Genomic DNA, 20,000 nt, shown 5'->3' with positions numbered 1-20,000 from the left:
CCCTTTTGATGTCTTTATTAAGTTAAACCATTTCTAGTCTCGGTAAGCTGAGCGATTTCACTTTTATCATTTTACTTTTTTTCACCTTTGATGTCTTTATAAACTTAAACCATTTCTAGTCTCGGTAATATAAGCGATTTCACTTTTATCATTTTACTTTTTTTTCACCTTTGAAGTCTTTATAAAGTTAAACCATTTCTAGTCTCGGTAAATTGAGCGATTCCACTTTTATCATTTTACTCTCTTATTTCCACTTTTGTCGAAGCTCAGAGCATTTTCATTTCATTAATCTGAGAGATTTCTCTTTCATCATTTTATTGAGTTGCCTTTGAATGTTAAGTTCATCTGAGTATAAACCTTATTCGTAATGGTTTCAGTGGTCTGCGTTGTTACCTTTCAAGAATTTCCCCTTTCTTTAAGAAAGGCGCTTTCGCGTTTATCTTTCCAGTCTCTTTCTCTTTCTTAAGCAGTTCGTTTTATCATGAAGACCAACTGTAAAAATTTTCTTCAACTTTCGTCGCAGTTTTTTTAAACAGAATCAGTATCTATTTTTAACTCATCAAAGGTAATGGCAAGATTAATCACTTATATTGATAACACGTGGCAAATAAAAACATCTAACACTTTTTACAACAAAGACTTGCAATTTCTTATCTTTAAAACCAAGGAAACCAACACCACAAACACTGAATTGACAACATCAATGAAGGCAGCTTAATGTCCTGAAATGACACATTTTCTGCGTTTCTTTGATTCGTTTGCTTCACTTTCTGGAATAATTGCATAGGGGTAAAGGTTGTCACTTTCCTGAATCGAGAAACACTGTTCAGTGACACTTGGCGAAGTTTCTCACATCCTCGGCACAGAGAGGTCTGGAAAGAAAAGAAGACAGCAATGAAATTAAATCATAAACCACATGAATTAATGGCATTAATAAGTATTACAAAACGTTAAGTAACTTCAAACTGAAATTAAATGCTTGTAGTTTTCCAATGTGTAATATATTATTTACATTCAGAAGTACACAATTTTTTGGTAAAATTAAGTGAATCGACCTCATTATGAAAATAAGCACCAGCACTCCGGGAAAAATTCATTAAAATGCACAAATCCAGCAATGGAAGGTATTTGTCATCAAGATATCCTTATGTAATAGAACGCTAACTCATAATTTGTCAACTCAAGGACAAGAGACGTCATCAGCGATCTTTCTTCGCGCAACTAAAGAGGCTTCTCTGTTTGAACTGCGAGATTAGTCCTATCGGATATGTTTCCAGACCACGAGAATAAAATCACAATCCTGCATTAGAAACATAATCAACTAAAGCTGTAACAGTAGAGTTATATTGTATAGGACATTCTGGAGGAAATTTTTTCCTTGATAAGCTAAGCCTTTACCACGTAAACTACAGCTGGTTTTAGCCAAAACGACAGAAAGTCGGGAGTTCCAATATATTCATAACATCCTAATTTAAACGTACTTACGAAATACCTATCAAGTTAATACTTGGTCAAACAGAAATTTGGCAACTACCCTACATTCATAACATCCAAACTGATAAAACGTATTTACAAAATAGATACTATCACGTATATTACTTGGCTCAATGCATAATTTCTGCTCTTTGGCGTATCAAAACTGCCAAATTACCGCATTAAACGACTTTGCCTTTTTGACAACAACACATTCAGGAACCCTAAGATGTATAAAAAAAATCATACAAGTGACAAGGCCTTAAGGAGACAATGACCCACAGGCTCTTCTAGTTCTGAAAAGTCTCTCTCTCTCTCTCTCTCTCTCTCTCTCTCTCTCTCTCTCTCTCTCTCTCTCTCTCTCTCATTTCACAAGCCTAACGTTCCAAAAACAGTGAGAAAGGTTCTCCCTCAGACAGGTAATTCCGTTATACGACGGTATCCCATAAAATTCTTTCACGGAGTTATGTCCCCCATAAAATAAAATGTCTTATGACACCAAATATTTTTTTCTCTCTCGGTTTACGACCGAAAGGATTGTTTACATTTTCATCAAGGGGAGGAAAATGGCTTAATAAATATCCATATGGTTAGCTATTGCTAAAAATTCCGAATGTTGTCTCTGGGATCTTATTTTTATTTGTTATTATTATTATTATTATTATTATTATTATTATTATTATTATTATTATTATTAATTTGAAAAGAAACCTGCTGCAGGGATAAATGTTCACTTCTAGATAAAAAAGCTAGATCAAGACCTTCACAAGAAAAGTAAGATGAAATACAGCATTTTAACAAAACGGGTAAAAAGACAGTCAATCAATCTAATTAATTAGTATATATACAAATGGATAGTAAAAGATGACCAATGAGCAAGAACTTTAGGAAAAATGAACACTACGTCTAAAGAGAACACCGCAGTTCCTCTAGTTTCATATCATTATCATAAACAACATTATCAATAAATTGGTAATATCACTATAAATAACATTATCAAGACTGTTCCACAATTTTACATTTAAGTGCATTCAAGTCTCCGCAGTACTGGACGATGTGACCGTATGATGACAAAGCAGAGAAGAGCAGACACATTTAAAGTTTAATAACATCAGTCGAAGATGGAACCCTCTTGAAGAAATTTCCACAACATTAGCCGCCTAATACCCCTGCACAGAAAGCTTATCGCAGTGTGTAAACACCCGTCCCCACCTTAAAAATATATATATATATTCACCCATATTATAGGCCTTTTTCTCTCTCCTAAAACCTCTGCATTATACACTCTTCTCGAAATGAAAACATTCAGTAAGTTAGAAAAAGTTTGATAAAATGCCAAAAGATGAACGAGCTGGTTCTAGAAAAGGTAGTTGCACGGAATAAATACTTTGCAGAAATATATGAAATCTAAAATTAGCTTTCTGATGGATTTTGTTGATTATGAGAAGTAACAGATTCGACAACATCGACACACCAAAAAATATGGAAGGTCTTATGTCACCATAGTGATCCCATTAATATACGAAACTAATAGGAAATATCCGTGAACCAAGACTACGAAAACTTCATGCTGATGAATCCTGGTTAAGTGTATTTACAGTAAATGGTGGGGTGCTACAAGGGGAGTATTACGATACCTTTTCTTTAGGCCGTTCACGTAATTCTTACAATGAAAAACTGATAACAAATGGGTTCCGTGTACAATTCATGTCTCTTAACAATCTTTTTCACACATCCCACTACCTTCCTTGCTTCGCTTACTCTGTGACTCACCTCTTAACCTATCATCACCTTGGGTCACAAGAGGCCACTGAGGGGATCTGAGGTCAACATGGGTCACAAAATGTCACCAAGGTGAACTGAAGTCATGTTTGGTCACAAAAGTTCATCTATGTAACCTGAGGTCATCTTGGGCCACATGAGGTCACCAAGGTTACATGAGGTCATCTTTGGTCACAAGAGGTTACCAAGGTTACATGAGGTCACCTCGAGTCACAAAAGGTCACCAAGGCGACATGATGTCATCATGTGTCTTCAGAAGACGACAAAGGTAAAGGGGAGAATTAAGAAATAACCCACACGGCAACTACGTAAGATCATTAAATTCTGAGCCAGATTTCGTGAATATTAATTTTCCACGCATTATCTGATGCAAGAAAACAGCGAAGTCCCACACCCGATCATATATAACAATATTTTCAAATGAACCAGGGATTAACGAAAACCGATGGAGTTGCATATTCAGTGGAGCTTACCTGCATTAATTTACAGAGAGAGAGAGAGAGAGAGAGAGAGAGAGAGAGAGAGAGAGAGAGAGAGAGAGAGAGAGAGAGAGAGAGAGAGAGAGAGATGGGAAGGGAAATGACAGCCAACGATTCTTTACCTATTTACATGTAAATTCAGGATTAATTTGTTTTCAACTTTTCGCTAATCTTTATTTTCATTTAATTTCGAAGTGCATGAATCTACAAAAACTACATACATAAAGAAGCTGATGAGACTTCCGTCTAAATCTCAAAGTCAGAGTCGGTCTCATACCATCTACCTAACAGCGTTGGAGACATGTCCTATACAGAGACATGCAAACTACGCCGCTATTGAGCCCGGCTTCTTTCTCCCAGAGTTCAACTACAAGCTAACTGCCATTACCCATTTACATCAGGATCGACTTATGGAACGGCAGACAGGATTCGAACTCCAGCCCTGGCAATTGTCAGCTTAATGCTCTTAACACTGCCACACACCACCTAATGTAACGAAGATCATTGTATTAGAGGGTCATTCTGTTATTTCAATCTAACAGAAATGAAAGGGAGCTCGGCGAACCATTGGTCGAGCAAAGTTTATTTCTACATTTTTCTTCCATGTCCATTCACAATCAAAAGTTCACTTCCATGAAGGAGAGTTGGTTCAACAATCCCTTCATACATTCCAGACTTGGTTTCCATAGATACTTCGAGATTCCTCATAACCTTTTACCCACAGCCTGTAGACTTTCTTGTTTCACCTGCTGTAACTAACTTCTAATCTCACTCTTCCATCACTGAAACGGTAGATTCTTGGATCTCTGATACGAGAATCTACCGTTTCCAGCCTCTCAGCATCCATATTAACATTCATTGTCCCACCTTCTTGGTTCCCACTTACACTCTTAACTTTTTCTGCTGCTACGCTGTAATATTAATTTATTAAATTCTTTCCGGACATGGATTCCAGTGTTTTAACTGCTAACTATTCGTATGAACAAATTACCAATTAATAATTTCCATTTTCATTTATAACCGATTAATCATAAAGATCAAGAAATTCTTCAATAAAACACAAATACAGAAAGAAGACACTATTCATCAGAAGGCCATCACTAGAGTAGCTTAATAGAATTTGATGGGATTTTGATGGGAATTTCTCGATATGAATAAGCTTTGGGGGATATCAGTCAAGCTGAGATGGTTTCCATAACGAGAAACGTCAAATCTGAGAGAACATCATGCAAATGTTTGTCAAATGTTGTGGAGCTCACCTGATGACAAAACATGAGCGTCCAATAGTTAGGGCAAGCCTCCATTAAGGGCTACTCTGATGATAATAATAATAATAATAATAATAATAATAATAATAATAATAATAATAATTATTATTATTATTATTATTATTATTATTATTATTATTATTATTATTATTATTACTGAAAGAAATTGCTGCATCAGCTGCATTGATCTTGTATAGAATCTTCTCTGTTTTCCTTATAACAGTTGTTTCTCTTTTACTACAACTGGCAAGTAACGCGCCAATGTGATTCATCGGGAGGAGTTAAATTCCAGGGATTTCTGCATTTGTGTACGTACTGTATAAGTAAGTCAAATATGGCGAGCATATTTTATCCTTATGTGTATATAATTCTGCGGACCATGCTCACCATATTTGACTTACACACAAATGCAGAAATCCCTGGAATTTAACTCCTGATGAATCACATTGGCGCGTTACTCGCCAGTTTTAGTAACAGGGAGAAAACTGCTATAATGAAAATAGATAAGACTCTATACAAGATCAATGCAGCTGATGCAGCAATTTCGTTCAATAGCACTTGCTTGAAAGAGGGACCATTATTATTATTATTATTATTATTATTATTATTATTATTATTATTATTATTATTATTATTATTATTATTATTATTATTATTATTATGTTGCTAATAAGCGACACAGTTTTTAATAAGCTTTTCAGCATTTACTCATCGGAAAAAGTAACAAATAATTTTGATCAGAATAGGATTCGGAGACAAGTACATAAATTGATCCTGTCCCCAATAAGAATTAGGGCTCTTTTTTACCTTACCCAGAAATTGGCTAACAAGTTAGTTACATTCCCCTCTGCACCAACCAAGACCCAACAAACGAGGAGACTTAAAATACGAGGTCCCAACACATAAGTCCCAACCCCTTTCTTTGACGGTCGTCTCGAGAACAGAAGAGGAGGAGAAGAAGACGACGAGACTCTTCAGAAACGTTACTTTGTATTACTCCAGTTGATTGGCTTTGCAATTTTATAGGCCACTCGAGACAGAAGCCTCTTCCGGGCTCGGACGATTTATACGCTCATTCGAGAATTCAATTTACTCCGCCAACCCCCACGAGAAAAACAAGATCTAAGGAGGAAGGAAGCCCTCGCGTGATCGGCCGCGAAGTCAGATCTAATCACCTGGCCAGATACATGTTTGGGTATAACATATTCCTCGGCAGGGAGCGATAAAATATGCCCCTACCGCCATACTCTCTCGTATTAAACGACCTCACCTCTCCGAGATGTACGATATGCGGAGGGAAAGTTCTTCTCATTCCATCATCCCGCTGCCGTTTCTTTGGCCCGAATCTCGTGGCATGTTGTTTTTCTGAGATGCGCTCTCGATGGTTCATACTCGGTATTCCCTAGATAAGACCGCCGAAGTCCATAGACGTTTCTTATATTGCGTGAATATGTGCTTCGTTTACATTATTCCCTTCCAAAATCATAATAAAATAAAAAGGTTACCTGACCTTCATAATTACATTAGCTCAATAAATATTACGGGCATTTTCGTGAGTTTGGAAATAAACCCGCAATTATTTGCGTCCACAAAACTTCATTCACGAATGAGAAAAATGACAAACACAAATAAATAACATTGTCGCCGTACATCTCAGATTTTTTGTGATTAAGCAACGGTTCAGCAAAATCGATTAACGAGTATCATAAAGATGCATCTGACTGTACAAAAACTGATATAAATTCAACATAAATAAAGGTTAGAGATAAACAGTTCGGCTCTGTTGACCTATTTCTGTGTCCGAAAGCCCTTGGTGGTACGCCGGATTATTATGAAGTTGAAGAGTCTTAAAGTTCTTGCAGGCGAAAGGACAATAAATTCGCCTGGTTAAAATCAACCGTCTTCTTGTGACTGCTCTTACTCCTATTTTTAACCAAAGAGAAATGGTTACCAAATCTCTGAGAATTATTTGCTTAACCAATCTGACCTCTCCGTCTATAGCACCTATGGAATCTAAACGAGTATCTTCCGTAACTCCCCATGAGAATGTCAAGCGAATTTTAAGGCAAAGCGATATGGCCTCTGGAAATGAATCTGAAACTTTCCCTGGCTCAATATTGCGCAGGGGGACAAGAATTAAAGCAGGCAATTTCAACACAAGGAATAAGAGATTGTCCATATCAAGCCACGAGGCCCCAAAATATTGAAGTTATGTGGATTTCTGTTTTTCTCGTTTTTTTCCAGAGAGAGAGAGAGAGAGAGAGAGAGAGAGAGAGAGAGAGAGAGAGAGATAAGCAGCGAGTTATGTATTTAATGCTTAGTCAACAGTTGTAGAGATGCAACCAGGATCAATAAATACATGGGGCTAGCAACCCCATCCCCCCCAAAAATACTTGTTAAGAACAGTAAAGCTTACACCTGGAGCCACACCTACGATGAAAAGGCACTCAGGTAAAGAGAGAGAGAGAGAGAGAGAGAGAGAGAGAGAGAGAGAGAGAGAGAGAGAGAGAGAGAGAGAAACAACCCTATTCCTTTTTCGAATTCCACTGCCTCTCCCCATGCCCACTTTTCACGGTCTATTCACTTTTGTGTCCCGCTTTTTTCTGCCCAAGGCACAGCAAGTCGTGCATCAGGAAGCCTTATATGGCAAGGAACAATAACAACTGAGTCAGCACTCACGCAACACGCTATCTCTTATAAAAGGATCTCATTTATTTCGTTTTTATTCAGACTGGTCAAACGTTGCATAGCGTTAAGATAAGTGAAAGCTTGATATAACAAATCGTAGGGTATAGCAAAGATAGATCTGCAACAGGAACGTTTATTTAAAATGCAACGTAAATTTAAACCAAGGTAATCGCGCAAGGCACTCGGAAGTGGTACCAAATACCTTTTTTTAACAGAAACTGATTTATTAAGTATTCGTCCTATCTAATTTACACAAAAGGAACTTAAGGCCGATTAAGTAGGATGAATGCTTAATAAGTCGCTTTCTGGTAAACAAATGCATTTGATACAACTTCAGAGTGCCATGCGTGATTACCTTGGCTTTGAATTCACTTGTGTTTTAAGTACATGATTCTCTCTGCTGATCTACCTTCGCTATACTCTCTAATTTGTTTGTGAAATTGTCACTTAATTTAATGCTATTTTACGCAACGTATGACCAGTCTGAATAAAAACAAAACAAATATACAGACTATATGGACAAATGATCACTTCACTTTACGTCGGAATGTTCAAATTCAATTAGAAAAGACAGTTCAAGCATGAAAAGTCGAACGCTTTCGCAAAAGTTCCAGAAAAAAAAAGTGCAGTGGATTGGAAAACAATTTTTGGCCGCTCATTTGAGATCAGAATTTTAATGGAGGATAAAGAAGTTAGCGTTATTTTCCCTTGACGTTTTTGGGAGCTGTTCACAATGCATAAATTGAATGGCAGAAAACAAAAGGCGAATAAGAGAGGGCGCCAATAAAGAGCATAAAGACGATAAACACGATAAAAAATATCAAAATCTCATTTATTACAGGGTCATATATAATCTAATCAGCTTTTTCATCTGATGATATCTAAAAAAAAAAAATAAGTATATTTACTAACATAGTTTTACCTCAAAACGAAGGGGGATAAAGGTTGAAGTGATTTCACACGAATTTCTAAACATATTCATGACAATTAAAACTTAGTACCAAATTTATATATCTAATTTGAAAACTGAAAATCCGTTTCCGGTTTTCAGTTACTGATTTTTTTTTTTCAGATGTTCATCTTTGGGCAATTTGCGTTACACATATAGGTTCTTAATACATGTCATACGTGTGTGATCGCATAAAATTCCTTATCACTTACAAAGCTTGTGTATGTGTGATAGTAATAACCAGATAAATCACTATTATATTTATAGGTATTTTTATTATTTTTACTTTTTTATTTCTATTATATTATTTAGCACCTTTTTATTTTTATTTTTATTGTTAATTTATTATTTATTTCTGTCATTTTATTATTTATTTTGTATTGTTATTTTATTATTTGTTTATCATTTATTTTAGTTGTACTTAGCATTTATTTGATTCGATCCTTGGTCACCCACCCAGGGATTTATAAAATAAACAAAAAACACCATTGTTAAAATCGAGTAGGAACCAGCTTTATATAGAAAAACAGGGAGGATGTTTGAAGAGGAAGCTGTCTGTCACTGCTGATAACATTATCGGTTATGGTTCCCTACGGCATCAATATCCATTTCTTTACCCATGATTGGTGAGGCCATCGTTCGGAAGAGTTATGTCTGTAGAGAAGCCTCGTTTATTTGAACTACGGCAGGTGTCGACCCTACATAACCTTCTATCTTTCTGTAGCAGAACCCCGTTTGTATGAGCCACACCACCGTTTAACCCTTTCTCTGAAAAGTGGATTGTTCAAATTTCTTGTTCTCTATTCCACATAACAGATATTCCATTCTTTCTTCGAAATGAAGAGTTTAATTCTTTTACAAAATACTTTTTCCTCCTTTTATAAACACTGAGACAGCCAAATCAACATTGTTTCTCCTCGAAGCTAATTTTTCCTGTTGTCTGAAGTGAGTTGCATTAAATATTGTTTTGACTGATGAATATCATTACTTCCCATATAATAAAGCCGTATCTCAAGAGACAATAAACAACGAAGGTGTCTTTATACATAACTTGTCACTGAATAATCTTTTAAAAAACAAAAACATCAACTCAACACTGCAGACACACTTGGTCTCAAATTCCACTTGCTAAAAAGTTTTCGTAGTTTACTCAGACTTCATTTCCCAGAGCGTAAAAGTAACATACCAGTAACTCACAAGGGCAACGTTATAATAATAAGATGGCGAGAGTTTTAAACGTTTAGTTTTATCCTATAAAAACCTGCATGAATTTTTTTTTTTTCCAAAACAAGCAAAGACCCAAAGAGATTATAGCCAGTGGTAAAGGCTGGATAAGATTATAATCAGTGCTAAAGACTAAAGATGGTTATAATCAGTGCCAGCTTCCAAAGAAAGATTATAACCAGTGCTAAAAGAAAGATTATAAACAGTGCTAAAAACGAAAGATGATTATAACTTGTGCTATAGACCAAAGATTACAGCCAATGTACAAGATCAAAGGTTATACCCAATACAAGTAGCTAACTAATTCAAAGAACTGTTTATTCCTAATTATATCAGCAAACTCTTACACGCGGAGCTGTTTTACAGGTTTTGTGTAAGAGCACTTCACGCATATCTCAGGTACTCGAAAAAAAATATATATGTACATAATATTAATCTAGAAAAATATATATACGTAGACTTAAGATGAATTATTTTAAAAGATATGTTTAAAAAAAATGTGGACTCTATTCTGTTTGTGTGTTGGTTTTCAGTGGTAAATAGCCCGAAAATTTGTTATACTTTGTTACATCCTTTGAATTCTTAAAAGAAAACATACGTTTAAAACACGAATTTTTACAAGAAACCGAGCATGTTGAAAAGGATTTTTTTCACTTCCTAACTGATGTTGGTTCTGAATCATAAATATATCATCACAACACACTGTATTTTTCTTATTGGTATTAACGGCATGTATTAAATCCATTGCCATTCCGTATTTTCTTCGTAGGAGGGCAACGTGAAAGTTTTCATACAGTACCTCAGGCGGGGTGGTGTGTGTGTGTGTGTGTGTGTGTGTGTGTGTGTGTGTGTGTGTGTGTGTGTGTGTGTGTGAGAGAGAGAGAGAGAGAGAGAGAGAGAGAGAGAGAGAGAATCAAGTTTTTGTTTTACTGGCTTACTGGGTGGGGGGGGGTTGTCTTGAGCTCTAACTCTATCGACTTTAAAACCACAAAGTCTCTCTCTCTCTCTCTCTCTCTCTCTCTCTCTCTCTCAAGCCCAAGAGTCTGAAAGTTAACACGGCCTTTATCAAAAGCTTCACACGACTTCCTTTGAGACCAAAGAAATTCTCTCGCCTTGAATTCTCTCCTCGAACTGTTTGACCAAAAGAGCTCTCAGCACCTTGCTTGTTCGTAACAACCATGGCACCTACCTCAATTAATCCCATCCTCGAAGATGAGCTCTCAGACTCTCATAAACGAACTTTAATGAGAAGATCCTCATTAAACAATTCCGAGAGAAAAAAAATAGTTCACCCTATGCATTAGATATACTTCATAAAATAATACATGTTAATATCCCACAAACATTCCTCAAGAACATATAATGTAAATGTGGTTAGGACTCCATCTTAACTTCACAAACAGAAACACAAACACACACTTTCGTATATACATGCGTACCCACACACATTTATGTAAAGTGAGCAAGACTAGGTTCTTCTTCAGAGGGGAGATAAAACCAGAGGAGATGAAACTCAAGTACCAAAATATAAGAGTAAGGTAAGTTGGAATAAAAATAAAATCCAAGGTCAAAACATTTCCAGGGAGTACAAGGAAACGGCAAACTTCATCAGGACACAGCTCTCGCCATCACCGGAGTTTCTGTTGCGACTTTGCCAACTTGGGATATCCTTGCACTGATAGTGCCAAGGACCGTTGATATAAATAATGGAGGACGATAGAAAGCCGGAAATGTTTAAATACTGCAATGTGGTGGTTTGGTGGGGGAGAAGCAACAAAATTCCTAAACTAATAAACTCTTCATCAGCAACTACGTCAGTATGACATGGCACTGAATTTGTGCTTTGTATTCCTATCCTTTGACCCAACTAATGAGATTGGTTCATAATTGGGTAAGTCATAATTTACAAATCACATCGGAGTTGTGTTCGTTTCAGTCAAAGGGATGACCTCAATTTCATTTGGTTATTATACGTGTAGGGATCAGGTATTCAGATTTGATGATGATGATAATGTGTATGTGTGTATGTATGTACGTATGTATACATTTTGTATATATATATATATATGTACATATATATATATAGGCTATTTATATATATATATATATATATATATATATATATATTATATATATATAATATATATATATATATATATAATATGGTAGTGCAGGACTGGGAGCTGGCGTTGCGTATTACCCTAGTCCTCATTTCCTCTGTAATCTAGGACACTCTTCCTGGCCTTTCTTTTTAAAAGTTGTAATGGGCTGTGGCGGCATTGTTTTCACAATTACGGTAAAGCAATTATGAATATCTCTTCAGTCCCATGCTTTATGTGGATTTGAATCGTCCCTTCTGTAGTGTATAATTTATTCGATGTTTACATACACACTCCTAACTATTTATTATGTGTATATATTTAATGAATTTATACATACAAATTTATGCAAATGTTTGTGTATATTTGTATGCATGTATGTTTATATATATACAGTATATATACACATACATATATACATACATACATACATACATATATATATATATATATATATATATATATATGTGGAGAGAGAGAGAGAGAGAGAGAGAGAGAGAGAGAGAGAGAGAGAGAGAGAGAGAGAGAGAAAGGCATATCAAATTAACAGCGCAACCTCATTATTAATAATAATTTTTGTTTTGATTCCTTAAGAGAACAAATGTCTAACCTTTCAATTCATCAGACAGATTCTTCCATTTACACATTAAGTAATTACAGTAAATATTTTTTTACATTAGTGTTCAATTTAACCACTAAAATGTTTTAATAAATAACCTTTACGTGGTCGATCAATACCACAGAATCACATACCCTGAAAAGGTTTGAACTTCAAGGCATAATAATTCAATCCTTCAGCTGAGGGCTACGCCAGATAAAAAGCTCCAGATGCCTTATAACTATATTTCACCTTTAACCTCTCACGCGTTCGGCATTCTGAGACAAAGCCCAAAGGTCCCTCATCACTTGAGAGGTCAGAGGTCCCCAGTGGCAGTCTCCCTTGATTAACAGCGAAGTAATACCCGAGTCATTTTGATCTACGACGCCATCTTACCTGGAACGATTAATGACATCTAAGCTCAACACGCTAGATCTTCAGTTTCAGCCGTTAATAAAACAATGGTACCTACAGTACACACATTTTGATTGGAAGATTATTTAAGCAGAACCCCAACCCCCAAAAACGGCAGGGAAAATATTTATAAGCCCAATGACAGCCTAGACAGAGCATGCATAGCGTTTTCTATGAAGTAATCGTAATTTTCTTTCGTAGCAAACACTAGAAACTGGGAATGAGTAACTTCTATTATCCGTGCTGATAAAACAGCTGAGGAGATGACATTTTAAAACTATGAAAACCAGAGCTGCCTGTCGCAACCCCTTTAGTGATCCTAGTTAACATCTTTGATATGAAGCTTCTCATACATTTTTAACATTGCTATATATTCACACAATCTTCACATTAGCTATCAAATTTGTGTTTTTTGCTGTGAGCATTTCCTTCCTACGTCTCAGTTTCATGTTTAAAATACGCTGAAATTTTTACAAGCCGTAATATTAAAACTTAACGTCCAATTTAATAGAGAAGCCTACGTTGCAAAAGAAACAGAGGGAATCGCAAGAACTCATGTTAATTCTCGCCAGACTATAAAACGCTTCCACAAGAGCAAACTTTTCTTTGTGGTTTTGGGAGATCAGTGTCATTAGAACACCAGTCGTTTTCCTTTCCATCACTCCTTGCGACTGACGGCCAAGATACGCAAACAATGTCCACCTCTTCAATTTACAAGACTTCTGGTTCGGAACACCGTAAGCTACGTCAATGTAAGATGGACATATTATTCTGCGTACGGAAATTATCGTAATCTTCCATCAGGCCCTGAAGTAGTGCCCTCAGTTAGCAATTATGCTCTCCAGTCATATCTCAGAAACACTAAAATCTGGTAATGTTTGTGGTAAAACATTTGGAAAAATATTCCAAAAGTTACCAAAATGACTCCTAAAGGATCTGCAAGGACTCTATAAATCAGTTTTATTGCTATTTAGTTGTGTTGCCACCTAACTGGCTTACTGGTTCGTTCTCATGCCATTTCATACCATATTTGAGCTTCTAGTTGTGAAAATCATTCGAAAGTTCTCAGTCTCGAGAAAATTGTAAATTCTAGTGATTTCAGGATGGTTGAAAAATACTGCATAATTCACTGTTCAGTAATTTTCCTGAAGCATCGAAACAACTATGCACCAGTTTGTGTACGAATATTTCCGTTGCAACAAAAGCTTCTGCAACAGTATGGACACTGCATATAAAATTATTTGTAATTTGAAGTAAACAGCGCGTACGAAAACTGCGTAAAAAACGCATTACAAGAATATGAGCTGTACATTAAAACAAACGTACATGTGGGATTCGGACGATCTATCACGCATACGCAAATTACACCTTGGAAATGCAGACGATAATCGCATAAATAATTTTCATGCACTAAGAGCGAGCACAACTCGTAGCGCAATTAATATTCATGATATTCAAATGAAGAAATAAAAAAACTGCATTTTTAAACGAGCGCGTTGTGGATTAAATATGATTTCATTTCTATTTCTATTTTTATGATCGTCGCATTTTTCTCTACGAATATTAATTGACGTTGATTCTCTAATTTCATCTTTTTACATTTTCATGACTTGGCTCTATGAATAAGAAATAAATACTGAACGGTCTGGTATTTTGATCCCTTGAGACCAAAAGTCGTTTAATTGCTTCTTTAACTATTGCTGTTTATTTCTGATTTTATTCTTTTTTCAAAGTACAACGTGATCCGGCATTTTCTAAAGAATCGGTGGTTTTCAAAGCGCCTTTGGGATGAAGACGCTCGCCCCATGCTTTCCTAGACTTTGACCGAGACTAATCACAGTAAACTGACTACCTTGTGCAAAATTCATGATGAAGTCAAGAGAGACGGTGGGATGGTCTCCGGAACTATCAATAGAGAAGCAAAATCTGTAATTAATGGATAATGGAAACGCGATATATATATATATATATATATATATATATATATATATATATATATATATATATATATATATATATATATATATATATATATATATATATATATATATATATTTGTGCGTGTGTGTGCGCGTGTGACTATGTGTGTATATATGTATGCATGTACTATATATTATATGGATCACAGGAAAATGTAATTGCTTGATTCGTATAGGTATTTGGGAACAAATATGCTGGGATGTAAAGTACGGCTGCTAAATATCAACACAAAAGGTGAAACCATAGTAATATATTGCTTGTGCACTAAATGTGCCAGTGAAAGAACTGAGATTTACATATGTGGATGTATGTACTAATGGAAAAAAGTTAAACTTAACTAAAAGGAGAATAACAAGTCTTAAAAAATATATTCAAGAAAAAATTCTATGAAAGTACTAAGAAAGGGAGAGAGAGAGAGAGAGAGAGAGAGATGGGGGAGCCTGGATCTTTTGGCGGCCCCCCCTCTCTCTCTCTCTCTCTCTCTCTCTCTCTCTCTCTCTCTCTCTCTCTCTCACCGACGACGATTACGCCCCAGAGCAGTCTGATACCGAAAATGTCCCCGATGACAAAGTCGCCAAGAGGAATTGCCTGGACGGCTTTTGATGCATTTACCAATTTTTCTTAAATTTCAATTTACATTGTATATAATATATAGTATATGAATATGTGTAGTATAGTATAAAGCCATTTTATTACCTCAGTTTAGCACATTCGTCTGTAACGCAGTAGTAGCTTTTATACCTCGACCAGCCACAATGACATTAGCAAGTCGAGTCCCAATTCGAAGCAAGAGCGTTGCAGAAGAGTCCTGCTCGCCAAAAATCGTGTTTAAATCTTTACTCTTCCCTGCTTGCAACATCCTTCCTCGTAAGAGAAGAAATCAAATTATGATAATGCCGGACCTAAATCTAGTCTTCTAATGGAAAATGAAGGACGTCTGAAAGAGTAATGAACGCAAAAAAAGGAGGATAATGAGAATGTAATGTGGAAACACAGAGAGGAAATAACGACTTTCTTCCTTAAGAAAGATTAGTTGGTTCTTTCCCTTTCTTAGGATAACATAACTTTTCCCTAGACAGAATTATGAGCAACATTCATATCTCAGGCACCTTCTAATAAAGAATTTTCTCAACAAGATTCGAATAAACATGCAGAATAAAGAATGTCATACCTTCAGCAAATATCCAAACAACTTCCTCCAAAATCTTGTAATACATATATATTTACACACATATATACACATATATATATATATATATATATATATATATATATATATATATATATATATATATATATATACTGCATATATATATATATGTATATATACACACACATATATATATATATATATATATATATATATATATATATATATATATATATATATATATATATATATATATATATATAAACAAATGCACAGCAATCAAGGATATTCTTGAAACTTACTGACTTGTACTTTAGAAGTCCCTGCTCCTACTCCTCTTCCCCCTCCTCCTGCTCCTCCATCTCCTCCTCTTCCTCCTCCTCCTCCCCTTCCTCTTATTATCCACCTCAGCCTCACACTGAATCCAGCGGCATTTTCTTCCTCCCAAAATAAATCTCTCTTTCTTGTGAACTGCCGAGGAGGCCCGGAATCCGCCCGCCACCCCGAGAATCGAGACTTGCCTTTCACTTGAGTACGTTTTAACGGCGGCCTAAATTACATTCTCTAGTTTGAATCTCTTTGCCGGCCGATTGCTCCGAGGACGGAGTAAAGCACCACACTCGTAAATATGTCCCGAATTGCCCGGAATGCTCTCGGTTTCGTCTCGCGGTGTGTGAATTACCCGCTGTCCGGGGGAATGGCGAGGACATCGCAGTGACAGTTTTATTTTGCGCTCGTGTGTGGTTCTGTTGCGTTCAGAATACCTTCATTAGCTCCCTTGCTTTACTAATGAATCGCTATTTAATTTCGTCTTTCTTTAACAAATCGTTATACATTCTTTTAAGTGTTAGTAACTCGAAATTACCTTGAAGCGCTAAAATCATTCTTTTTATAAGGCTATGAAATAATTTTGTAAAATTAATTCGTTATATGCTCACTTAAGATGGTAATGATTCGGTGTACATCCTAAAGCAGACATTAGAGTGTGGTGAACACATCATGAATTATATCTATCTTTACTGCACTCAGTACATTATTAAAACTTCATCAGTTGCCGACGTATCCGACTGGTGATTCCAAGAATATATCTTAATAACCTCATTATCATAATCGTTATAATAATCCTCATGATATTCGTTGCTATCAATGCTCTCTGCCCAAAAACGACGGCCCTACAAGACAGACAGGACACACGGAGAAGAGGTAAGGACAAAATCGTTCATCAGTTGATTGCCTTCGTCACTGAGGAAAAACAAAAGAAACATCTTCCGAAACACGAAGCCAATTTCACATAAGAGGGCAGTACCTATATACACCTCTACAAGTGAGATGAAGGAAATTTTCGATATCGAAATACGATTATGAGATCCGTCTCATACAACTCAGAAAGAAATACTGATAGCGGAAACGGGTTATCGAGTAAGAAACAGACAGTTATGTTTGAAAGTAGCCAGAATGTATTGGAGGTGCTCATTCTAACTAAATTATGACTTTCCTTATTCACGAGTCCTTTCATCACCAAGGGTGATGGACAACGAAATTCCAGAGAGCTCTAGCTACCGAGGAATGGAAGATGAAGGCAGAGGAAACGTGAAGGGTTAAATAATTGGCAAAAACACACACGCACACTAAAAATGGTCGTCAGATCACTGAACAAGCGGAGGAAAAGTTGATAAGAAAACCAAGAGGAACAAACCTAAATATGGAAACGATTATAATAATAAAGTTAATAACGAACACTGATATGGTGTGTGTGTGTGTGTGTGTGTGTGTGTGTGTGTGTGTGTGGTGGAGGATGCATGTTAATTCTTGTACGTATTCAAATTTCCATATCTAACATTTAAAACAAAGGGGTGTTCGGGAGCAGGGCTCATTCTTACTGACGAGGAAATTGGGTTGAGCAAAATTACATTATTCTGCCGCTTTCAGTCCCGAACAAAAGCGTCTCTTGAAATTACTTTTGTAGAATATGTTTGTTTATCTTAGCCACGCCAGGTACTGAATGTCGACAAATTGTTTTTAAAATGTTCAGCTTGTTTTAAAAACCTCCAACCTAAACATAACAATGTCTTGAGACTAGTGTTTTTTTTTTTGAAATTATGCTTATTTTACCAACATTTTATGTATTATTTGATGACAGGATTTGAATTATTTTGCACATTCTTACAATCATGACCTAATGCTCCTGCTATGTAACTATTTTTTTATATTATTAGTGATACAGCCACTATTATTAGCGCTATCATTGCAATTTTCATCATCTCTATTGCGTGGTAGTTGTTATTATTGTCATAAACCGAACACCCGAATGAAGCCTTTTATAAAACTTAAAATCCACACTTTTAATGGCCTCGATTTTAATTTGATTCACCTTAAACTATTAAATATTCCCTCTTTAATATACTGAGTAGGTATCTGATATCTCTCCGTAACCTAAATGTAAAGTGCGAATTATTAAACAAACCTAAGGCTGAAGTCAGAATGACACTATTTCCCAATAAGAATATTAATCAGCCCCAACTGAAGGACTACAATAAACAAGCAACTTTAAAGGCCTTGTCAATCTTCCTATCACCTCTGACCTCTCTCACGTGTTTGGTATTCCGAGATAAAGCACGAAGGTCCCTTATCACTTAGATGGCAGACGTCCCAAGATAGTTCTTCCCTCGCATAATGTAGATTCTGTCCCAAAAACCATTTTACTCAAAGACCCCCTTCCCAACAGGAATAGCTAGTCTCTCCTATAATTCCAAACTAGGTTACGCTTTTATCTAGTTTTGAAAGCAATGTTTCCCTTGCATTTAAATTCGTCATGGATGATTGTATTAAATGATAATGCATTATTATCTACAACTTCATAATATATATATATATATATATATATATATATATATATATATATATATATTATATATATATATATATATATGTATATATATACTGTATATATATATATATATATACACACATATATATATGTGTGTATATAAATATACATATACACATGTATGCATACATACATGCATATATATATGTATGTATATATGAATAAATATTTATACATATACACATATATATCAGCAAACATGCAAACATACATTAGGAGAAAATGACAACAAAGTTTCTCTCAGATAATGAAAATAGCAACAATTCAGCACGCCAGACATGCCTCGGTTAAAACTTTGGCTGAAAGTTCTGTTGTCTCGTTCCGATTTGATTTACTTTTACGTGGTGTAAAAAAAAATTTTTCACAACAACTCTATTACAAGAGCACACGGAGGTTTTCAACTGCGGGGGGAGCTATACTTTGTACTTATATCCCACTAGCAGAGTTATACCTCGCTTTCCGAGAGTTAATGCTTAAAGTATGGAGCCATCACTGTCACTTTGATTTACGATCAACGTAGATAGCTAGTAAATTTCCAGCCAGTGGAATTCATCGGTAAATGATGAGTTTACCACAAATCATTGTTTGAAAGTAACTGAATCTGGGGTGGAAAACATTTAATGGATAATCGGTGAGGAAATGCAGTAAATTCTCCTTTCAAACAGGACATTATCAAGTCAAATTTTAAATCAAAGATGTGCTTTAGTTCCATATTCAGCTAACGGGTGTGCCACTTTCACTTAAATTGGGAGCAAACATATAAGCAAGATTAAAAAATCTGACATATATACAAATATGAAAAACTGAGATATAATAAATAAATTGTTTATATTCAGACTAAATCGACACCGGGTTCTATCTTACAATGTAACCTGAAATTCTCATCCAAATCATCCGGAAGAGGCGGTAAACGACGTTCAGTAATATCTGCTAGCAACTAATGCATTCAATTTCAATTAAACTGATAAATTCCGTTTATAAACAACAAACTTCAACTGGCAATTAAGAT

General features: G+C 35.6%; 1 long non-coding RNA gene across 1 annotated transcript in view; it reads right to left on the bottom strand.

Annotated features, from left to right (window-relative positions):
* Positions 1 to 312: 312 nt before the first annotated feature.
* Positions 313 to 20,000, bottom strand: part of LOC136845610 (uncharacterized) — a 162,419-nt gene continuing 142,731 nt past the window's right edge. Inside the window, exon 3 of the long non-coding RNA XR_010855199.1 lies at positions 313 to 872. This is a non-coding gene — a long non-coding RNA (uncharacterized lncRNA). The remainder of the gene's footprint in view (positions 873 to 20,000) is intronic.

Source organism: Macrobrachium rosenbergii, chromosome 14 (assembly GCF_040412425.1).
Source record: "Macrobrachium rosenbergii isolate ZJJX-2024 chromosome 14, ASM4041242v1, whole genome shotgun sequence".
Lineage (NCBI taxonomy): Eukaryota > Metazoa > Arthropoda > Malacostraca > Decapoda > Palaemonidae > Macrobrachium > Macrobrachium rosenbergii.
The sequence above is the reverse complement of the archived record's forward strand: the minus strand, read 5'-3'. Positions and strand labels throughout refer to the sequence as shown.